Source organism: Augochlora pura, chromosome 10 (assembly GCF_028453695.1).
Source record: "Augochlora pura isolate Apur16 chromosome 10, APUR_v2.2.1, whole genome shotgun sequence".
Classification (NCBI taxonomy): Eukaryota; Metazoa; Arthropoda; class Insecta; order Hymenoptera; family Halictidae; genus Augochlora; species Augochlora pura.
Window position 1 is genome coordinate 680,210 of NC_135781.1, and position 25,142 is coordinate 705,351.

The 25,142-nt window shown below is 45.6% G+C and overlaps 1 protein-coding gene and 1 long non-coding RNA gene across 2 annotated transcripts in view; one reads left to right on the forward strand and one right to left on the reverse strand.

Annotated features, from left to right (window-relative positions):
• Tfap-2 (transcription factor AP-2) overlaps positions 1–25,142 on the forward strand; it is a 101,947-nt gene that overhangs the window by 11,139 nt on the left and 65,666 nt on the right. The window lies entirely within an intron of this gene.
• On the reverse strand, positions 19,739–24,529 carry LOC144476406 (uncharacterized). The gene is made up of 3 exons (XR_013495032.1): positions 24,290–24,529; positions 21,107–21,239; positions 19,739–19,858 (listed from the first exon to the last, which is right to left on the reverse strand). It is a non-coding gene; the product is annotated as an uncharacterized LOC144476406 (long non-coding RNA).

The window sequence follows — 25,142 nt, forward strand, 5'->3', positions numbered from 1 at the left end:
GAAAGAAACGCCGAAGAAAAGTCAGCCGTTTACTGGAATGCGTCGCTCAATCCGCTCTCACTCTCTCTCTCTCTCTCTCTCTCACTCTCCCGGGCCCTAGAGGGAGGGAAAGGGTAACGAGTTGCCGGTGGCGATCGGTTTCCGGCGAAACGACTCGTCTAATTTCTTTGCAAATCGCCCTGACCCGACAAAGGGACGGCCCGAGCCACGCGTTAGACACCGTTAATCAACCGAGCTGCACACCTCCGGAAGACGCTCTCTGCGAACCTGCCGTCTGGAAAACGAAGCGCGGAGATGCAACGAAAAACTCGCTTGCTTAATCGTCCCTGGCAACCTCCTCGCAGCATCACGCATAATGGAGACCCGTCGTATTTCAAGCTACAATGTTTCGATATCTTGTCCATCGCGCTGGCTATTTATTTCAAGATTCTTTTCAACCCCTTGCACTACGACTCCTTTCATGCTGTGTCGATTAGCACTTATTTCTTATTAATATTCTCCCTAATAGGACCAAACAATTTTTGTTTCTTCTGTTATTTCGATTTCCTTTCATTTTGAATCTTTGACGAAAGAAAAATTAAATTTAATTTCGATTTGAGAGAAATTAATGATATTCGTATTTAGTAGATCCTGCATCACATCTTTGACACGAGTCGGACTTAGGTTAACAAGCTTTTTCTTGATCAAGAAGCATTCTCTAATTGATCTAAAAACGAATGAAAAATCGACGACGCGCGACGTCCGGGTCGAAGCCGTCGATCCCCAATGCATCCGCGTGTCCGTAAACGGCTTGGAGCAACAAGTGCGATCGAAACTCGGAAATAAGAGCGCAGGAATGCGCGGAAAACGGAGGACGGTCCCCCGAGGAATGGAAGCGGAAAGAATGGCACGAGGAGGGGGCTCTCGACGGGTTTCCGCGTCGAATAAATCCGGGAGACGCGCGCGCGCTCGCTGCCCCCTGTCAACTGAATTCTCCGGGGAACGCCGGATCAGAAATCCGATCACAGCCGCGGGAATGCAAAATATTCGAGCGGCCGTTCTTCCGTCGGAACGGTCTTCCGCAGAAGTAGCGGGGCATTCGATCGGCCGGGCATTATTACGAAATTCCAGGCATCGTTTCCGCCACGTTATCGAACGATCGCGATCGAGTGGGATCGCGTCGCTGCGCTGCGCTGCGCGGCCCCGTAATGACCCCTGCCGGCTTACCCCGTAGCCGGGGCACGGTCACGAGCGCGATGCACGGTCGCGGGGGACCATTGACAATGGGACAAAATTTCAAGGAAAAGAAATCGCTGTACAACCTTGTTCTAGTCGCGTAACTCGATTCGACGCTATTTAATACAATCTATAAGCAACAGTGTCGCTTTCGTTTGATCAACCCTTTCGGTAGAAACGATACGAGAGTCTACTTGGTCATGGAAGACCTGTTTCGTCCGCCTCGCATTCGGACTCGGTAATAACGGACCTCGTGGGTTCTCCTCCGAGAAAAACCAACAGGCTCAATGATGTCATGCAAGCGGTAGAATCATCCGCGTATCTCCGACGATCGAGAAGGCGTAGTTAATTGCGTTGCTCGCCGATAAAGTAAGATTTTAATCGCGTCGTCTCCTCTCTTCTCTTCGAGTGAAAGAGGAACGACGGACGTACACGATTTCCGGCGTTCCATCTGGCTCTCTGCTCTCGCTTTGGTCCGATTCACTTCGATTAGCCTTGAAGGCCCGCCATTGTTTCTCTGGCTCTGCCGATCCACGGGAGCCCCGGCGCGGAGCGGCGCGGAGCGCTTCATACACGCGGATACAACCGTTAACCTTTTGCCGTCCTACTTCGATCGCGTCGCTTCTATCGGGGATGTGTACGCGATGGAACATGACTCATAGATTCCCCCCCGAGAGAAATATGAAATATGAATCGGCCTGGCTCTCTCGCGCTGCAGGTGAGGCTCCGAGCGATGGAAATCGGCGGAGCGCGAACCGGCTCGTTAACACTTGCTCGCGCCGCGCTCTCTCTCTCTCTCTCTTTCTCTCTCTGTTCTCGCAAATTCGAGCTTTATGATTTTATATTGTTTCGCTTTCTTGACAAATCTTGCGGGATGTGGGTCTCTCCCTCGGCAAAGGTCACGCGATACCCATGATACCCGAACGTTGTAAATAATGTCAGGTTGCAGAATCTCTTGTATTACTCTTCGAGTTTATTGTATGGACGAGTATTCTCTAATTTGTTTTATTATTACTTGTTTATATATCTCGTAAGGTTGAAAATGATTCTTGAATATCTTTCTGCCAAGATCATTTTCTTGTTATATACCACCATAAATTATCAGTAGACTGTGGATTTTATGCATTAATAAAACAAATTACATTCAGCCTATTTAATTGTTAACCTCTAGCCTTACGATATCGTGTCAGGTTCATTATAAAAAAATATGAACATAATCTACTCGTTTAAACTGAACCCATTTATTGTTAATATGTAAATATGAAAACGTGAAGATCTCTATATAATAAATATATATTTTCGGTCTGTCGGAGAAATTTATTTATTATTAGCAATATTTATTATTATTTATTTATTAGCAAATTTATTGCAGTGCAAGGAGTTAGAGCAATATTAAATGACGAAAGCATGGCTTCTAAATCGTGCGATTGGCAAAGATTATCTTTATTTCGCATAAAGAACCGCGGTCTAATAGTCGGCGTAACATGCGATTTTTAGACCGCGTGTTTTCGCGGACTAAATGCGTTAAGAATACAGTGACGCAATACTACGTACTTCTTGCGTGTTTTACGGTTCAAGGTGGAGACCTTGTAGATCTCTAATGCTCCATAAATTCTCGACGGAGAATGCTCGGCAAAATAACTTGCACCTGTGTTCTATAAATATTGCTCCAATTATATAAATCCGTAGAACGTGCATCAGCTGCGACATTAACCCTTTGCGTTATAATTATGGAGTCGGACGAGTTATTTATTTCTATTTTAATACGATTTTAAGACGATTCATTTATTTTGAATCGAATTCAAATTTATTTCTTCTGTTATCAGAGTCTAGAAATGAATGTATATAAAGACAATCAAAAAGTAACAATTATCTGGTCCTATTGAGAACAGTATTTTAAGGGACAAATAAATGCTAATCAACGCAGCGTGGAAGGAATTGCAATGCAAAGGGTTAAAGTAAATTTTTCTAAATCTCCCATGTTCCATGCTTCGATTTCTCTTCGACACATCTCTACAATCCTGCAAAGCAAAAGCTATCTTAATATAGCAAAATTCACCGAGACGATTCTATAAAAACGAAAGCTTCGTTTCGCTTATTATATATCATACGTTCGCAGACACCGCGAACGCATCGAGCACGGCGCGTCTACCATTGAATCGGCCATTACATTCTACGCGTGTCCTATAAATATTCTGCGGTATGCTAAGAGGGACATAATTGGTTGTAGAACTTCGTTCGTTACAGCGTCATTTTTTTTTATCGGACACGAGCGAAGCGGAAATATGTAAATGCAAAAGGAGGAATCGAAGTTGAAGACAGCGAGATCGCCGATTTTCTGCATTTGTGATAAAGGTCGACGAATGAAATTGGAAACAGTAGGCGAATTCAAATAATCTAAGAATGCCAATACATTAGCTCGAGTCTATAGAAATTATTAAATATAGACACATTTATAGGCGGTCTGTGTCTTGCGATTACGCGGATAATTATGCAAACAATTTATATAGACAATCGACGCGAACAACCGATGCAAAACAATTTATCTATCGTTTATTTATCGATTTCCCTCTGGTTATATCAGATACGTCTTTTTAGAGGCATAGAAAAGCCGCTTGAAAGATGGCAAAGATTATTGAAAATAACAAGGATACTGAGTAGTAAATTTATTTAAGTTTTCCACAATTCTCTCGCGAGGAGTTACAACTAGACTGCGCATATAGTACAATTGTAAAAAATAAATAAATTGACGGAGTGCAACTCGGCGAAATCAGATTTCAATCGAGAACTTTAAGAATACCATTGCTTTGTAATTAACCCTTCGAGAACGTTAAGAATACCATTGCTTCGTATTTAACCCTTTTTCTCGTAACGCCGTACAAGATTACAAATTATGCACATAACGAGTCATAATGCACTAAAATATAGATGTTACTTGCTTCTCTTAAATAAAAATCAAATTCTGTCCTCATCGATATTTAAACGTCAAAGTAAAAGTTGGAATTAATTAGGTACAAATTATCTTGTCAAGTAGAAATTTATCTTACAATTACGAACTGCAGACATTCACCCCGTTGCATAAAAATTGGCATAGTGGTCGCGAGAATGCAGTATTCCTAAGACATAAAGTTTCCGAATGCTCGCGTTCGATTGCGGAGGCAGGTTGCGAGAGCCGGAGGCAGGCGGGGGCGTACGCCAGGCGCGCGGAAGCACCTTCTTTTCCCGGAGGTGTTCCGTCGCGGTTCGAGCGGTATCGCGCGTCGGTGAATTGAATGCACGGATCCGAAACGCACCTGCGCGCACGCCCGGCCATGCCCGTCGGCATGTTACGCAAAGCTTCGACCTGCCTACGTTTCACCGCATTTATTTAAACGCGAACTCTATTCCTACGCCGCCGTCGCCGTCGATTCGGTCCACGTGTGCACCGGTTGTCCGCCGGCGGTGCGGCCGCCTCCGGACTCGCGGTCCCCGTGCGTGTACCAACGTAAACACGACGGACCGGAGAACCGACGACGACACGAGACGCGCACACAGCGACGGATATATGTATCGCGCGCGCGCAACGTCGGATGTATCGCAGTTACACGCGGCAGGGCGTGGAACCTGTTACCGGTTCAAGTAGGCGGATTCGACTCGGATCGAACGAGATCTCCTCGGCCGCGGACACCTCGAGATATTGTTTCGAGCCGCGTGGGCGGAACGTGTACCTGATTCTGGCATTGAAACGCGCGGCCCCTCGTTTTTATCACCCGACCAATTTCATTTCGGAACTCCGTGTCACCCGAACGGCTATCGGACGATTCCCTCGATAAAAGTCGATCGATAGCCGCGACGTATCCTTCGGCTTCGACCCGATGGCTCTACGGACACGTCGACGACTTCCAGATGCTTTAATTTACCGTTAACAAAATATTAAAATACCGGGAATTTCTGTCCCGAGATTGCTTTCGCTGCGAATCGCTGAAGACTGGAATAAATATGTTAGTTTGACGACGCGGTAGAAAATAGCTGCTTTTTCTAACTGCGTTTTATTAGTCGATTCATACATTCATATTGCGCGCGAACTTTGAAACTGTGAGGCAAAACGTAAGCAGAGGTAATTTTATGTGATTACATTTTTATTCTAGCAGTTGGAAGACGTATTTCCTTCACTTTAATTCATGTAAAAATAATTAATAGAATAGAATAATTACTACTTTTCGTAAAAGTATATTTTATATATTATACTATTTATAAGGTTATAAATAGTACATTAACTCTACTAATAGCCCGTTAATAAAGAATAATAATAATAACAAAAAGTATAAGTTCCACCGTAAAAATTCTCAATAATATTCTATCTCTAAAACATCGTCGTCCTAAAAATCTAAAAAGAAGTGCTCGAAAAAATCGAAGGCAAAAATCGAAATTCCAAGATCGATGAACATATGGCACCTGTATTCTGCCATTCTGCCGTGCGCCGTGCGCACGAACCACCCCATCTGTCCGCACGTCCTCGAATAAGTATTTCAATTAGTAGAGCCAACTTCATCTCTGCTTCCGTGTCGGCAGGCATCGCGTGACTGCGGTTCGAAAGCGCGGCCCGATAGAAGCCGGCCAAGCAAAAAGCGATTGAAAAAATGTAAAAGACGATTCGTCGCGGTCGATTTCCGGCTGCGCGACCGGGTTCTCCCGTAAGGGGCTGGCCGAGGATAAAGTGAACCGAGGGGGTGGGAGGGCAGGCGTTAATACACGATCGGACAGCACGCACGCGTCGTTGTAGGATCGTTTAACGCGACCGACAAATCATACGGCGACACGTGTCGCCGCGTATTTATTGGCCGCGCGACATTTTTCTATCGTTGCCCGACAAGGCGGTCCCCCCCTCCCCCCGGCCTCTCTGACTTATGGGTACAAGCCGCGGATTCCTTGTCGAGCGACTATTTTCGCGTGCCGTGTGTATACACGCCCGCGGATTTTTCATTCGGCTGTCGCCGTCGACCGTGACGATTTTATCAACGCGAACGGTTATCGTCGGCCCCCGATGGAATGCGCCTTATTTTTCAAGCGTGGACGACTTTCAATTGTGTGCCGGGGCAGGGCCGAGTCGAGTTTCAGGCAAATTAACCGTAATTTCGGTGCGCGGAATCGAACCGCGGCGAATCGAGCGAACTGGTTTTTACCGAAACGCGTCGCCTTTTGCGCTCGATGATCATCGAAGAGCGCCGACGCGACTCGCGAATGTTTCAGCAGATATAAATCATTGATTCCCCGATTTATCAATTATGTGAGAGAAAAATTCTCACTGAAATAAAATAGCAGTCTACGCTGCTATTTCAGCCGATGATATTCAAATGCAGGTATTTTCGAAGCGAATTTGTTCGAATCGTTGCCTATCAACGCGCAATTTGCAACGCAGATGCAATCGAAAGATACGGGTTAATAAACCGCAGAACGTGGAATCGGCGATGCCCCCCCATCCTCGATCGAGCAGAGCGTCATTATTCAAGCGGAGACACACAGGAATCTCGGCTAAGCAATTAATTAGCAAGATCCCGGCGCGCGCGCGCGCGGGGGGAATTAATAAACATCGATCAATTAATCGATTAACGTTGTACGGTATTAATAAGCCGGCTCGATCAACGAGTCCGCCTAATGCGCCTACGATGATCGCCGTTAACGGTCTCTATTGGCATTTCGCGGCGCGGCGATCGCGTGTTATCACGATCAAAAGAAAAAGTGTTAACCATGAACTTTTGCTCGTCCCGCGCTCCTCCGATATTAATCGCGTCGCTCGTGAACGGCGCTCTGCGACGCGCTCTGCGACGCGCGAGCCGGCGCGCGACGGTTCAACAATCGAGTTAATAAAGTCGGCTACGAGGATAACCTTTTCTCTTTTGTTTAACGCAAACTCCACCGAGCACCTGTTCCTCGAACGAACGTCTCGATCTCCTGGGACAGCTGGCAGAGCCATCGACGCGCCTCCGCTGCAATTACGCGACGTGTGTCCGTTTCGTCGTTTAACCCTTTCGAAGATAAGCGATCACACGAATACTCATCGAATTCACCGATCTCTCAATTTTTCACGCGCTCGCTATACTTCCTCGGACGTGGAATTGTTCGACGATCGTTAACGGTACGATAAACCTCGTCGAACGCAAGGTTATAGCGGTTCATTAGTGGCTCTTAGCAATTCATTACGTTACGGTTCATTATTAGACTAACAAACGACGAGCAGTAAAAACGTGGTCGTTATTACAAACCTTTATGCCCGATGCTCGATCAAAGCCTCGCGCGACCACATTTATTTGATAGTATACAATCAACTTTAGTATCTAGTCTGCGGATGTTCGTATCAAAGGAGACATTTATTTCGAAAACCAGTTTCGAACGGCGAGCATTAAAAAGATGATCGTCCTTAATGAATCGCCGCGCCGTGGCATCCTTCGACGAATAGAGAACAAAACCTCGCCTCTCGAATTAGCCTTAAATGTGCCACTTAACACAGGGAATATAAGAAATTTATTAATATAAAGTGCAATTGTTGTTTCTACAATTTTTATATTATCAATATTTAATATTACATTAATTCGGAATAAAATTTAGTAATTACACTTGTCATATTTATAATCATGTTAGGTTATGTCAGGTTACTCATGTCAAGTATGTCTATGTACATTGGAAAGGTAGGTCGTGTATGCGGGACGGCATTTGCAGCAACAATGTTCGAGTCGCTCGCCTAAACCGCGAGGCGACGGAAAAAGAAAGTTTAGGTGTTCGGAACAATATATGGGATTCCAACAAATCACAGAGCAACCCAATTACGTTCGCGGCAGTTCCCGTTCTTCCGCATAACAAGTTCGCGTATCCAGTTGCACCTGCCGGGTCCGGGCCGCGCCGCGCCGCTTTGAACCTGCGCGCACAGCGCAGAGCGCACAGTGCACACGGAGCCTTGTCGACCGCCTACAAGGCTCCAATCCTGTGGGTACCGAGATGATTGGCGCTGCGCCCCGTATTTCGACCCATACACGCGAACTACATTAGCATAACACGATCTAATTGATGCTGGTCGCATTATGCACCTTCGCCTCTCGCCGCTACCAATGTTTGGTCCTAGATCCATTGCTCATGCATTACCACGTGCACCACCGCCGGTGCCCCTGCGTACATTGTTCAGTTCGGCTGACGCTGTCTCGGAAATTGACGTGCGGCCGGATCAACGCGTTTCGACGCCGACCCATCGTAAATCGAATTAATGCCGAACTGGAAAATGTTGCCCGATAGATTTCTTAGCGTTTATATATTTCTATGGTGGAAATAATTTTGTGGAAAATTAAATGGATGTGGCGATTTTTAACGAAGGTTTGATAGTACCTTTTGAATAGAATTTTAGCAGAACTTAGACGGAACTTTTAAGAGCAATTTCGATGTTTTGGGATTGCTCTGCTTGGTAGAAAAATTATGCTCGCGTAGGCTTTAAATTTCATTTCTCTAGCGAAGTTAATAAGGTGATTTGTTAGACTTTATTTACTGTATAGTTCGTGGTATTTTACCTCCCAGGTAGCACCAGGATTTTTGTAGAACTTTTAAAGACGTCTGGTGTACGATATTAGGGACGTCTTTAGGACATCGCGATTCTTTGAAGAACGTCCTAAAAATGTCCTATGTTACGAATTGAGACGTCTTTTAGACGTTTTAAGACGTCCTTTAAACGTTTAAGAGACATCTTATGAACGTTTTATGAACGTCTTATGGACGTCTTATGAACGTTTTATGAACGTCTTATGGACGTCTTATGAACGTTTTATGAACGTCTTATGAACGTTTTATGAACGTCTTCAAGACGATTTTTAGATCGTTCGTAGACCGTTTGCAGGCCCTTCATTGCAAATGGCCTACGCTTTTCATACGCTTGTCTGACTTAGTTGAAGAATATTGAAATAAAAAAATATTGAAGACGCTTGGTGATATTTCTAGTGTCTTAAACACGCCTTCTTCTTAGGCCAATTTTTTGCTTCTCAGGCCAATTTCAATATTCGCTCTCCATTCCCAATACAATGCTTCGAACCCTTAAATCACCGTGTCTCCCAACACTTTTTCCGCGAGATTTTTCGACGTCGGCCGTCAACCGGCAACGCAATAAATATCGATATGCCCAGGGTTTGCTAGACGCATAGATCGATCTTTTCGATCAACATGCTCGCGGAGAGCAAACCGGGATGATGCAATGCCTCGTAGTCATTAATTGGATTGATTTATTAGCCCTCACTCCGTACGCCTCTGTCAAAAGGATAATATTTTACCCGCGGCGTGTTCCCGTAGCACGGGGTTACCGGGAACGGATCGCCGAGACGATGGAAAACATCGACGCGCAGAAGGATATCGAGGCTGAATTAATTTAGGTGACTCGGGGAACGCGTAAAATCCATGTTACCCTATCAATCACGTTTAATAATCATTTTCAATCCCCACCCTCCCTCGATCATCGTCCGTTCAAAATCGCCGTCCCGTTACGCAATTATCGGCCGTAAATTATTTGTTATTTATTTTTCATTGTCTCCGGCTTTCCGACAGCGTTCGGCCCTTATTTCGCGATTGTCGAAATTCGTCAACCAATGATCGAATATTTGTGACACTGAAAAAATATAGAACGTCAATTTCTGCTATTTTTGCGACAGGAATTCACCGGAAACAACGACGCCAGTTTTGCAATTCTAATGCAAAGCTTTGCAGTTGTTGCCAGCGTCCATCGTTCAGGGCAGTTTAGAAAAATGCTAAAATTTATTGTTATCGGGAGGAAAGGCCCGTTAGACAATTTACCGGGAGATATAAACGATCGGGTACGAGAAATCGTAGGCCGTCGAGACAGGCGGACAGGACGGTCGCTTCCTAATCTGTAACTAATCGAAATTGTAAAGAAGGAATTGTTGGTATAAGACGGTCCTCTGCTCGCCGGACGGTTCCAGTCGCTCGACCCGCGTGGAATAAATCCCGTCCGCCGCGACCGCGCGGATCGAATAAAGTTACAACGCGTCCGCGTATATTTCATCCGGCCTCCCGTTTAATAATTCTCTCGTCCGCATAAGCGGCGTGCGTGCCCCTCGGCGGCGAATTAACATCCCGCGTTGCCCGTGTTTTAATCAACGGAAGCGGTTCATCGCGAGCCGAGCCGTTGAACCGTCGATCGAGCGAAAGCCGCTCGATTCGTCATTGGTTTCTCAGAAAACCGCCGGATTTCTCTGGTACCGTCTCCGTTGACACTCGATGACGAAACAATTTATTTTATCCTACTTCCATCGCGAACTCTGGAATAATAATAATTATTAATGAAATAATGATTGGGAATAAAATCAGCAATTTGTTCCAGTTTTAAGGTAATTTAATTTTTGCGATGCAATATTCGAGGTCAGGATATTTTAACAGCTTCGATATTCGAGGTTGAAATATTACCATAAATATTCGCATTCCAAGCACCGTGAAAGGAGAAGGGTCAGCGTAAAGAAAAAGACGCCTGGCATTAGTCAAAATCGATGGAAATGTATGTCGGGAATGTTTCCGAAAGGCTGGCACCGGTGACACGTTTCCGAGGATAATCTTCCGATGTATCTTCTGACATTAGCATAGGCTTTAATAATAATTTTAAATTAGTTTAGCAAACGGTCCGTTCGCAGGCTGTAATTATACACCTGTCGCCAGGGATTTAAGGGTTTTGCTTGTTAGCCCGTCTTTGACCGAACGAGAAAAAAGAAAGGAGCGCCGGGTCGCATTAACCGATGCGACGGAGAGAATAATAAAGCAATAGCGTCTCCACCGTGTAATTAATGCCCGTTCTGACGGTCGTGAAACGTTAATTACGGCGTTTACGTAGCAAATCGGGGAAAAACCCATTCCCGCCGCGATCGGCTCGATGAATCCGAAACCGAAATCACGCTCGCGCCAGCCGGCCAACATTGTTGCGATCGCGACCCGCAATAGATCTCGCTCTCTCTCTCTCTCTCTCTCTCTCTCGTGTGCGCGCAAAACTATGAAAACGTTACGGTCGCGCTGACATTTCCCTCGACTAATAGCGATTCGATCTTCAACGGTAACGGACGCCGCGACGGTGAGTCGCCTCGCGACCCTTCAACCTGCCGCGCGACATTTTGATTTACAACGCGCCGCGCGATTAATAAACGACGAGCGTTTGTCCCGGCTCGATCGAGAACAAAAGGCGACGCGGCGATAGACGATCCCGTGCTGCGATTCAGAAAATGATTACGAGTAAACCGACATAACCTGGTATTATCGTAAACTGGTATTATTGCAAGCTGGTATTATTGCAAACTGGTAGCTTTTTCAATGGGAACGTCGAATCACTTTTTTTTATTTTAGTTTGCTAGGATATATTTAATTGGACTTAAAATTAGGCTAAAATGTTTGAATATATTGCACGACGGATACAATAAGATTGACGAAGGGTTGCAGAATTAAGAATAGATAGAAGACGGATAAAAACCCGGAAGAAACCAGAGAAAATGCATCGCCGGTGGTTCCTGGGCGCACGTAACCCCTGAGAGTGAGCGTGTCACCGCCTGTTCGAGCATTGAAATCACCGCGAGCGTTCTTTGCTAGCTGCCGAGCCCTCGGCTCTCTAGAGAAAAAAAGGAGGAAAAGAGAGAGAGAGAGAGGGGGGACAGTAGTTCGTATATCGTGTATCACCGTGACGCTGGCCGCGCGGACACGTTCCAGGACTGTAAAAACTTTTTTTCCCCGGTGGCGTGCGCGCCTGTCCACACAGTTATGCGCCCGGCCGTGTACGTGTTTTTCGCGCGGGTGTGCGAAACGTGCTGCTCACAGAGCCGCGCTTACGATCGGCTTTTCGGTCCCGTTAGCTTGAACCCTCTGGACCGGACTCTCTCGCCTCTTGCCACGCGGACCCGTGCACACGGCTACGTGTCCTCTACGCTCCACACGCTCTTACGCTACGCTCTACACGCTTACACGCTCTACACGCCCGCGTTCCCCTGTGTTCGCGGCCTTCACACCGGCAAAACGATAAACGGCCGATTCACTCGTCCACTCAAATTAACGGTGAACATCATTGTTGTCGAACGATCTTCCCCGCCTTCCCTCTCTCTCTCTCTCTCTCTCTCTCTCGCCTCGCCTCGCCTCGCCTCGCCTCGCCTCGCCTCGCCTCTCGCCCCACCGCCGCGCTTTTTCAACGCCGCTTTTATTTGCCGAAGGTCTCGAGCCATTAGCGACGCCGGATCGAGGAGGAAATCGTTTATCTTCGAGAGGCTCGTAATTAGAGAACCCGCGATCGACGGACCCCGCCGCCGAGGGTTCTGCGAACGCGCGCGCGCTCGCTCGGTCGGTCGGTCTCCCGAAATAAGGTCATCCACGGGTTTTCGGGAACACGCGAGAAAGTATAGCCGTGCCCTCGCCTCGCCGCGGCCACGCCGCCTGATTGGCAGATCTCAGCCGAGAGATCGAGGTCTCATGCCGATTTAGACGCCGCGTGATTGATCGCGCGAACACGTTTTGTTGCGAGTGACCTATGGGATTCGGTCGCGGCGCTGCTCGTTTCGGTGCGCCACGACGTTCGGTCTCTAGGTTCCCGCAGCGGCTGAAAAATTCTGCCTCGCTTCGACGACCTCCTTGGGTTTTCGACGCCCGTGATAAATTGCCCGGACGAGCCGCACCACGGTCCAGGAAGCGTTCGCTTCGGAGCTCGGAGGCTCTGTACAGATTCGCGATTAGATCGCGTTGCGAGCTCGTTCCTTCCAAATGCTCCCTGTCAGTTGACAGCGTTTTCTTCGTCGAATTCGGTCCATGCGGAGTTTTTTTTCCCGGTTTCTAAACAAACGTGGAACAATTGTCCATGTATTTGTATATCAATGACCCGTTCCATTCCGGCGAAAACGAATATATAAAATAAAACAATGTACGTTGTTCGTTTTCGAAACGAAGAAACTCGTCGAGTAGAATATGATTACCGATCGATTACGCTAGGAACAAGACGAGCCATTGTCTTCGTGGAATCGAGAGCCCTCTCGCCGCCACCGGCAGCGGCAGCGGCCTGTATCCCCGTGGATCGCGTACGCGTTTCGGTAATTCCCGATCGCGCGTCAGTTAATAATTTTCCGCGGTTCATTATGTAATGATGTGTACACCGTTCGACGGCGTGTAGGTTAAACTAATTACGTTAATTGGAACACGGTTACACGGGACGAAATTCCCGAGCGGTTAATCTGCAGATAGGCCGTTCCGAACCACTTTAAGCTGTTTATCGAATCCGAGCCTCTCTCTCTCTCTCTCTCTCTCTCGTCCAGATATCCGATTCATTACGAAACTTCAATTTATTACCGGCCCGGTGAACATGCCGCGCCGTATCAACGGGGATATCGACGGCCATAAAAGTCCTCCGTTACAACCGAAATCATTTTTTTTCCCCTCCCCGAAACAACAAATTCATATCCATTCAACTTTTATGATTCTACCAACCGCAGACGGGAGCGTTTTCGTTTAGTATAAGCGGGAACGTGTTGCTCGCCGGTTTATAATAAATATCGGATTCACGAACGGTTCATTATAGGACTTAATAATGAAACCGTTTACTTAATATTGCAAGACTATTGTCATTTTTTAAGAAAAAGTTATATATTTACAAATGGGACGGTAATATTTAACAAATTCGTAGATAGTAATAATAATGTTAAATTCAATTCAAGTATACTTAAAATCAAAGCCCTGTATAGTTATTTTTATAATTTTATCGATTTTTAACGCCATGCTTGTCACTTTCTTTTTCGTCTAACCTTCGATAACACACAATTTTAATAACAAAGTAGCATTCGATCGAAGAGCACCTTGAACTTATTTAAATTTATCTTAAATGTAAGTGCTTAATAAAAAATACCCATCGTAAATTAGGCGATCTTTAGGAACACGTGATCGTCCATCAGAGCGAATAATTCGAAATTTGGTTAAAAAAAAATTGATAAAACTGGCTCCGTTCGCAATAAACCAAAGATCGGCGGGCCAAAAACGGCTCGTTCTTCTTGAAAACATTGCTGTCGTTCGTGAAAGCTTTTACAGCGAATTTTGCATAAGGAAGATAAAAATTCGCCGCTCGAGCGAAATCACTTTATCCAAAAGAAATTAACTTCTTATGGTTAAAAAGAAATTAATGGTTACTTCCTTCGGTTAAAAAGAAGATGATGTTTTGTGTATGGTTTTTGGTCGAAAGCCGTAATCGATCCATTGTTTTTTTTTAAAAAAGAGAATGGAGATGATGTTACAGTGAATGGTGCACGCTATAATGTAACGATTATTGATTATTTATGGCTAAAATTTCATGGAATCGACGCAAGCAATATTTATTTTTAACATTGCTTTATTGAGATCGAAATTCAATGGTCAATTTTTTTTTTAATTAATTTTAAGAATTGTCACGGCGAACAGAGTGATCGTACGAAAAGGTTTAATTATTAAAGAAATGAATAATAGTCATATTTATTAGATCCAGCATTGAATATTTATCACGTGTCGGAGTCGTTATTATAGCGCAAGGGATTAACAAGCCTCGAACTTTATCGAGCGTTGCTCCGTTTTTCATCGGGCAGTCTGGCGACAAAAAGGATTTTGCCATTCGATAAGAAAAAATGCTCACGGAGGGATCGCGGGGCCGACGATTCCGGTAAAAAGCGAGCAGAAACAGCGTAAATAAAGGCGGCCTACGGGATCGCAAAAGTGGGCGGAGCGCTCGAATTCGGGCGAGCTTATGGTTCGGCTAGCACCGGGCCGGCCGGCCGGCATTCATAAAATCCGCGGGCAATGTTGCTGCTCATTGTTGCTCGCGCTTCTTTATTACCGATTGGCAACGGTGCCTCTCGCCGGTTCCGCATGGCTCGGCCGCGCCGTGCTCGATTATCGGCGATACCAAAAAAAAGGCTCGCATGCTAATTTAACGTTACACTTCCTCGTAATTTACGTTCGATCGTAGAGCTTATGCCGGATATTAAAAATGTTTACGGTTCGTAATTAAACGAGAGAGAGAGAGAGAGAGAGAGAAAAAGGAAGAGAGGTCAGCAACAAATATCGACGGCCGGTTATTAAAGGCGATTGTCCTTAATCGTTGCAAAAGTCATTAACATCGGGCTGAGTAATTTTCAATCAGACTCGAATAAAGACAAACTATCGTCGTGTATAGTACGTGCAAGCGTATCGATGCCGATTGCTTTCGCGGGTGCTATAAATGCCACGCCGAATCGTTAACTCAATTAATTGGTGGGAGGGAAGGCGATGCTATGCGCGGCCACGCCCCTAATAATAACTCAGCCGATTGACATTTTATGTTTTTACTTCCCATTCGGGTATCAATGTCCTCGCGTCGTTGGCAGAAATTGCTCTTCATAATTAACATTCTTTTCTCTCGGTTGCGCAACGATTGCAAGTGCAAGCGCTATATAAATCTAGATTAACCTGCTTCTAGCAATATTTCGTTGAACGGCTAGTTAGAGAAATTATTTATGTTTAACGAAAAGAAGAATACAACACCGGAGACATCGGCGTTTTATCGAACAAACGTGGAACCCTTTGAAACTGGATTTCCACGAATATTCGCCATTTGTTGATTTCCTTTCGCTCGTCTGCTTAATTCGTGAGGAGTCGATTATAAAATCGATTTCCACGCGTACGAGAAATCAGTCAAAGACAAATTTAAATATAAAAATATAGAGAAAGAAGCGTAAATTATTAGCCGTAAATTGTCCTCGATTTTATCGAAATTTTTCTTTTATTGAGAATCGTTCGAGGTATTAGCGAGGAGTCAATTAGGAAATAGTCGATCGAAGAGCGGCGGCAAAAACAATTCCGGTGGTTCCGGTAGAGAAATTGGCATGCTGCCTGTACGCGAATGGGTTAAGTACTCACAGACGCCAGTGTAAACACTCAACGGAGCACAGAGAACGCACTTACGTTCGCCGCGTCGACGGTGCCGAGAGCGGCTCTCGCGCGCGCGCGGATCCAGGAAAGATGTTAATAGGTGAGCAATGTGAAACAGCAAACAAGCTGCAATTTCATCGGCGAAAAGAATTCGTCTATCTGCGGACCAGGTAGGACACGATATTAAAACGGGCAGGTGTTAAAAGCGTTGCATGTGGAACGCGCGTAGCGAAACCCGTGGGCACAGAAAGTCGATACTTTTTCATTGTTGAAGTTTCGAAAAGCTGGTCGCGAATAAAATTCACCGTCAATTGAAAAAACAAACCGCGCTACCCGCGCTAATCGCTGCTACATCTTCGCGCGATGCGAACCCGTTAACAAAAACAACTCCGTTGCCTATTACTGCGCAAACGTTTGCGCATCGAAATTCCGGCCTTTTTCGAGGAAATCGCGGAAACGCGAGGCGGTCGCAGAGAGACGAAGCCGAGGTGAGCGCGTGTCACGGTTCGACGATCCACGGCTGAAATCCGCGCGAGCGTTTTCCATAGCGAACAAAATAGGATCGATCGTCTTGCGGTCGCAATAAGCCATTACCGTTCCCTATCAATTTTCTTTCGCGGATAATACAGTTACGAAAAGAAGGATCTCTATCTCTATACCTATCTCTATCTCTATCTCTATCTCTATCTCGCGTTTCAGCTCGACGAACCAACACTATCGATACGCTGTAAGAAAGATTTCTACAAATCATGCTGCCCTCCTCCCCGGCAAAAAAGCCTAATTCAAGCAACACCGTGTAGAGCCGGTCCCGCGAAGAAGCGGCTCCGCTCCGCGAGTGACCTTCTTCCCACGTACGCGCGTCGGCGCTACTTCCTACACCCGGGGGTCGGCCATCAAATTATATTGCAACGGAGAATTAACGATATATGGGATTCTTAAGTTGAGTACATAACTACATGCTGGGTGAAATTAATTGCTTATACAGTTTCCATCGGACCTGCTCGAAAACGCGAGCCCCGAGCCAATGAGAATGAACACTATGTACCGCAACAGAAACTTTATTTTGCATTCTTCCCGGGTGCGCTGCTGCTGCTCCCGCGAATATTTTCGTCTGCGATAGGAGCATAAATCGTTGGCTGCGAGCTAAGCCAAACGAACGCTACCGGGAACCGTAATAATTAAACCGGGCTCGTTCGCCAGGATGATGATCTTTAACTGAAGTATCTCTGCAACATTTCTATAAAGCAGAAACAACTCCGCCATAATTTATATTTTTCGTTTCTTCGAAACTTTTCCTAGTTTAGAAACTTTTCCGCTAGTTTTAACTCTTGCTCGAATAGTATAGTCTAAAGTTTACAGTCCAAGTGGATGATACTTTTAAATAACAGCATTCGCTTATTATTTTTCTTATTCTGGCAATCTTGGTGAAAGTCGTGACGATGACTGCCGACTCTTTGACTGACGGGATAGATTAAAAAGCGCCGGTTACAAGCTCGATTCTTTTAAAAAAATCAATCAGATAATTTCTGATGAATTTAGTGTTTTATGTCGTAAAATTCATTGCCCATAGAAGATCGCCGAAATTTAAAAGAATCCCTCTGGCGTCTTTATGGAACATATTACTATTATAACTACACTATATTACAATATATACAAGTATAAATAACGTGTATAATATTATTATTGAAGTTGAATTATTTTTAGAATTTTAAAAATCGTCTAAAGCTACTACTACACCTGCAAATATATATTTTATTTAAATTCGCCTAAAAGGAATTTGTACAATCAAATCTCACGTTGCTAACTTACACAGACTATACGTAATTGATATTTCTAAATCGACTAATACATGACACAACTTTTTTAAGAAACAATAAAAAATAGATTTGCAACACTTTCCAAATAATTTCGAACATCTAATTATCAAGAGTTACAATAAAACGAAATATCGACGAAGACATTTCGTGAATCGTGTTCGAGCGGAAGGGTTAACGTTCGACGAGCACCGGTTGTAGCGTCGGACCGAGAAGGCTAGAGAGCTCGGTAAATCGGGGTCCGAAATCGGTGTGTTTCTCCTTGACCGTGGCCGATCCGTTAAGGTAACGCAAGGTAACGCGCGAGGAAAGGTGCGGTAACACGAGGTAAGATAAGGGCGTCATGCGTTGGTTACCGTTGGGTGGCGCTGGATGGTCCGCTTGGAATGTCGTTCAGCGACTTCCCTCTCCCGCCATCCTCTCATCCAGAGAGCTCTTTCTTCGACTTCCCTCGGGTCTCGTCCTATCCTCGTTCGACTCTGCGCGTGCCTTTCATAGCCGAACACACAGACGCACACACACGCACACCGGGGCGCGTATCTCCGCAGCCGTCGATTGTAATCGCGGACGGAGATCCTCTTCGGCTCTCTGCTACCCTCCGCCGAGCAGCCTCGCCATTTTCACCAATAACTAGAAACTCGTTTCGCTCGGGTAATCGCAGGATCGGCTGGCTACGAGCGTTTAGCATCGATCAATGTAATTTAGCCGGTTACGTTCGCGTACGCGGCCGCTAATAATAATTGAAAACACCGAGTCTTTTCGACTCGAGCTCGCCCCAACCCCGTCGCGCGTACTTTATTTAATTGTTAAATGCATCGTATACCGGCCTTTTTTTCTAAACGATTGAAACGTTCTTTCATAAGCGCGTTTAGTTTCTATTTGCAGAGGAATGTAGGAACGAACGAGGCGATCGATCTCTTCTAAACGTCGAACAGTTCTTTTAAATTGAATTTCACCGGAAACGAATGTTTCCTTTTAGCTTTAACTCCAGTCGCCTTGACGTTCTCTTCGGAGCTACGACGATTGGAATTTTTTATTTTATATTATATTATATAATATAATATAATATAATATAATATAATATAATATAATTATCTAGAGCGTTGCGTTCTGGACAGAGTAAAACAGCAGCACGGAATGCACAGAGCAGGGAAGACATTGTAAGGTCGAGAACTCGGGGGCAACGCGAAACAGTTTCGTCGGGGTCGATTGAGCCGTGTGGAGAGGCGAATCATCGGACATCGTTCCTAAATGAACGACTAAATAACACGTTCCCTCCCGGGAGCCAACCACCAGCTGGTAACCATTCCGACCTAATCCGCGCGGCGTAACAGTGGCAATTACTGCTTTTAGACAAGTAACGGACTGAAGATTACCGATGATTACCACCTCGGCTATTCCTTTATCGACAGTTTACTCTCACGCTGCTCCTTCCCATGGCGCGCGCTCGCTCGCGTACTCGCCTACGGTCGTCCCATTAAAAATCGCGAATTTTTCGAATACTGCCGGTGTACTCGTTTCGTGCCTCGGCCCGCCGCCGACGCTGTAATAAATAACGGACGGATATTTTCCACAACGGGAACCGGCGTCTTCGGCGCAACATTGGCACGGTTAGATATTGATTCATCGTTTCAGCCAATCTCCGTGGAAGATTGAGGCATCCCGCCGCCGAGAATTCGCAAAAGTCCCTTTTTCTTTCCGATCTATCGAGGACGTGTTCCCACAGCATTATAGCGCAACGTTGATACGTTAGACACGGTTCAAAGTGATTGGCGATTGATTTGTGGATCACACACTGTGTACATATTACTTAATTATAGTTGTCGGCGTCGACGGCTCATATTACCGTTCGATGGCGTAGATAATTCGAAAATCGTTTTAATTGTGGGCGGTAGAGAGCGGACTGGTGTTAGTATACGGGGTATCTGAAAAGTTAATTTTAAATGGGAAATTAGGTCATTTGGAGCAACTTTATCCTTAGCGAAAATGCAATCTGTGGTTTCGTTTACGATTTATTAATGAGAAACGGTGACCAATTAGAAGCGAGCGCTCCTGGCGCGAGACAAAGAGTGGGAGAAGCTCGGTTCCGCTGATTGGCTCGACCGCTTCGCGTCAGGCGAGCTCGTCCCTCATTGGCTATTGTTTTTCGTTAATAACTTGTTAACGACGCCTCGGAGAATAATTTTGTAAAGGAAAAAGTTGCTTCAAATGACCTCGGAAACCTCTTATTCTAATTGAGAGTGACTTTTGGAACACTCTATATTTTCTAACTATTTTTATGATTGAATATATCATTTTCTTTATATGCTTCCATTACCGCCTCAGTAACAGGCGGTAAAATATTTTCTTTAGTTAAAGAAAATAATTATTATTGCTTAGAGAAATTCTAACACATTCATTACGCTATGTTTAGACATAACGCCTCATATTTCTATTTGAAAAAAATATTTCAAGATAGTCTTAGGGAACTCTACTGATTCAATACGAGGGAGTCTCGTCGTTTCGAGAGACGAAAGATTTTTTGGGAATCGTGGATCATCGACCCGGCGATCGACAAATAAAAATCGACGGGCCGACGACCCAAATTACAATGCGGACCCCGGGCCCGGTTATTAATAGTAATAAAGTGGCACAGGCAATGGAAGCATCGGGACGACGTCCATAGAGTTATTAAAATCTCCGGGCACGGTAAATAGTATTATTCGGAGAAGCGGCTGCGACGAATTTGACGACTTTCTAAATTTTGAAACGAGCACCAGAGCCCGGCTGGTTGTTCCGTACGTGGAATCGAGGCGACAGGTTTAAATCACTTTCTAATCTGCAGTAGAAACAGGTGTCCATCGTCTCACGAATTGATAACCGGTTTATTAAAATCATACAAACGGATGCGTTCTATGAAAAATAGTTGTTAAACAAATTTTTTAATATTAGGAACTTTGTCGAAGCGCCGAGAAAGCGTCGACAGCCCTTTCATTTATTAAACAGTTTTCAGGGAAGACAGAAAATTATATTAAATGATACTGAAGATTAGAAAAATATTGCAATTTATATAAGTTTTTTATTTCATTCTCTAATAATTTATATACGTTTAAATATTACAATCGACGAGAGTTATCAGTGAGTTAACATGTTTTCTAATGTAGGAAGCGGCGATTAGGGACGCACGTACTCACCGATCGATAGATTTTCCCATCGCTGTGCATAAAGCGCGGCAAGAAGAGACGAAGTGTTCCGGTTGCCGCGGATGATTAACGCCAGACACCGAAGAAATGGAATTACACCTCGGAGGAAGTCAAAGAGCGAACCCTGAAAAATGTCCCCACAATTAATTTCGCGTTAAAGCGTGGAGGGCTTTCGCGGAATGGAACGTTTCAATACGGTCAATTAACGCTATAGGCATTACGCGAAAATGCAACTATAACAGCGTTTCCAAGGAATCTTAATAAACTTAAAAATAAAATTACATAAGACATTGCAAAAATACACATTTGACGTTTACGAAAATGAAAGAACTGTTCCTCTTACGTTCGAAAATCATTTTTATACCAACAAAATTTAGATTGAAAAATTGTTAAAAATGAAACTGTTGATATAAGTGACAAAATGTACTCTGTCGTGTAAAATGATAATAGCACAAGCCAAAAAAATTGAAAAATCAATAACTTGTCATAACCTGACATAAAATGCTAATAGTACAAGTTATAAAAATTGCTATAGATTTGCGGTGAAAATGGCATCGATTTCAAAGAGTTAAAACACTATACGAAGCAAGGAAAAAGGTCAAACGGCGAGCTTGCGCAGCACCTAAGGAAAAACCGTGGCAATTCGGCGACGACGTGCGGTGCACCAGTTATTTTTCTCCGTCAAGTCCGCCTCCTTTGCGAATCCGTAAGTGGCCGGGCAAATCGGCGTTGCGGCGGTGCGCGTCAGGAGTCCGTAAACGGGACCGTAAAGCATTTAAAACGATCGGAATAATTGCCGCGGTCCGCGCGCTGCGGCTAATTCTCTGTCGACGAGAGCAGGCTTTACGATTCCGTTCGGATCTGCCGATTTCTCGGACGGACGGCGCTGATGGACGGCGCCGCGGCGCGAAACCGTAAAAATCGCCGCTAGAAACCTGGACGGAACGACGACGAGCCAGTTCTCCAAGTGCCCCAGTAAATTCTTGTTGCATCCGATGACAACACGACGCGCGATCGGTTAGCCCGAGGCGCGCTCGCGCCACGCCGGTCTCGACGTTGTTCCGTCTCGCTGGCTGGGATACCCCTCTTATCCTCCCTCCCTCCTTTTTATCTTCTCCGGTTTCTCTATCTTGGACAGTTTTCTGCTTTTTGTCCCGCGCAGCCCGGAATCGACGAGCAAAGGCGAAATTAATCAATCGTTGGAAAGCTGGAGCGATCCTTGATTCAGATCGTTGATCCCCGATCGAAAATCGAATCGTGTTCTTGCGAAACCACTCTAGTATCATATCCTATCTTAGGTTTAACCAGAATGGACTTATATAGTTAATTAACACGTTCCGTGCCAAGCTGCGTTTAGTCGACGCTTCGTTCCGGTCAATCAACGCTTTAGAAATCAATAGAATATTTTCATTTATTAATTATTTTTAGTGTAACTATGAAAGAAACTGGTTATGGGTCCATCCGTTTGGTGGGAATTATATCTTTCATATAAAATCGACGAAAACCCGGTGTCTTGGAGCAGAGACAGCTTGTTTCCGGTGTCGCGCGTCTTTTCGCGTCTTTTCGCGTCTTTTCGCGTCTTTTCGCGTCGTCGTCGCGTCGTGAATGGCGTTCCGAGACGTAATTACGCAGCAGAATTTACACCGGCATAAATTACGCTCCCCGTATGCCGGCCGACCTATAGCGTTGCTTCTTCGCCGGCCCGTTTTCATCCTGCAAATTAATGGCGGCTCGCGCGCGCACGCGGCATGAATGAACGGGCGACGGAAAAGCGGGTTGGGAACGCGCGCGCGCGCGCGGCGAACGTATTTCTGCCGCGGCGTTGCGCTGCTGCCGCGGTTAATTAATACGTCGCGCCTCCCGTCGCGAAACGTATCCCGAATCCGATAACCGCGCCGGCCTGTTATCGAGTGTCACGATCTAATCTTGTCCCGCGGACCACCGATAAATATTGCTGACGTACGAGCTACCTGATAATCCGCGGATCGGCCGCGATCCGTCTACCGCAACCTCGCCGATTTCTGCGCGATTGCTGCTTCTTTTGTGGAACCTCTTACTCCGAATACCTTCTCCTTGGCTGCTCGGATATAAAATGTTGTACAGTTGCTCTGCTAGAATTATTTATACCATTGTTGAGACGGTTGAAAATATGAGACAGTCGCACATACTTTCTGGCATTTTTATATTCGAAGTAACGAGATTCCTTGCTTTCTTATTTTTAAATTATTAATTTTAATTAGTGGAGGTAACCATCGTGTATTTTTCTTATAGAAAAAAGTCCTGAGAACTGTTTTAAAAAGTGTCATTGAAAATCGTTGAGTAACCTACTTGACTCGATGATCGATCGAAGAAAATTGCAAAGAATGGATTACGATCGCTAAAAAAAAATGTTATCGACTCGAACACACCTCCAGCATGCAAGAAATAAAAATCAAAGACACGACGCGCTTGTCGCACGACTTGTCCGAGCATATATTCCATCGGTCGGTAAATTAACTTAATTAGATATTAGAAACGCATCTAACGGATTACATCGCAAGAAGATTACACGGTAGGACAGCGCCGCTTCTTTATTTGCCATCGAACGACTTTTGCACAGATCACGCGCGTAACCTGAATTCCGTAATACCAATTAATAATCCCACCTCTATCTGTTCATCGATTTGTTAATTCTAGTTTGCAGCGTTTCTTTTGTCTCGCGGAAAATTATAATATTTATTTCGACGGTATGCTTTATTGCGCTCGCAATATAGATTAACAGTAAAAAGCTTAATGGCGGTTCAGGATTTACGAGGTCAGTAATCAACATTTAATAAAGTTGGAAATGTTGTAAGCCGCTCTTGTAATGTTTCTAATAAGCGGCAATTACGTCGATAAATATCGACACGGTAAACTGTGATTATTATTTTGCTGTGCCGTGAAAGAAATTTTCCCATGGACGCGTTTCATGATACGTCGCTCTCGATATTAAAACTGATTGAACGGTCAATTCGAGATCACTATACCATTGCGGAGACGTTTAATTATTTTGTTATTTTTTTGTCGCAATTTCACGTTATTCCTTCTAATTTGCAATTAGGTTTTAGAAAGACAGTCATATTTATTAAATTGTGTGTAAAATGTGCTTCGCGTGTCCGACTCGTTATTATAGTGCAAGTGGTTAATGCCTCAAACCTTCAAAAACAAGTCGACAAGTAGCAGCCGAATATTCGCCGGGTGTTCGGGTGGTGTCGCGTTGCAGGGGATCTGCATCGGGAAGCGTCGGCGAGCGTCGCGCGAGCCCATGGTGTATCTCTCCTATTCGCTGTTTCGTGGATCGTCCCCTGGCGGGTCGCGTCGGCTGGCTCCTCTGGTGGTGGTGGGGCGGCTCTACGAGCAGTTGCACGTGGTGGCTGGTGTCCTCGGGCGTAATTTCGGTGGTCCGCGAGCGCGTAAGAACGAGAGCTCCGCGTTCCTATCCTCCTATCCTCGGTTCTCGTTGCCAGGATGGTAGGGTAGAACTCTCTCAAACTGGTGGTGGTAACGGTGGTAGTGGTGGTGGTGGTGGTGGAGGCGATGGTGGTGGTGGTGGCGATGGTGGTGGTGGTGGTGCAGCTGCCGGCGCGGCGTCGTCGTCGTCCTCCGGCGCGGTCGGTCCGGATGGTGGTGGCTGTCGCGAGTAGAGTAGTAGTAGTCGTCGGACTAGTAGTGGTAGTAGTAGCTCTCTCGGTAAGAGCACACACCGTACCACCTCCCATTTCGTCCTCGGCGTGCTCGCACACGGCAGTTAGCTATACTTTGGTACGCTCGGCACCGTCCCCGTGGTTCAGTCGGTCGGCCGCAACACACCGCTCAATCAGCCGATCAGCTGTTCTCTTACCGGCGCGAGTCTCGCGAGTCCGACGACCGCTCCGACGACGACACCGACGGCCCCGGCGAAGGGAGCCACGCGCGCGGGATCGGCCCGTCCTCGCAGCCCGACCGGCGCGCGATCATCCGAGTCAGTTGGGAAACCGGAAAGCCGCCGGATGTATCGATGCCATCCACG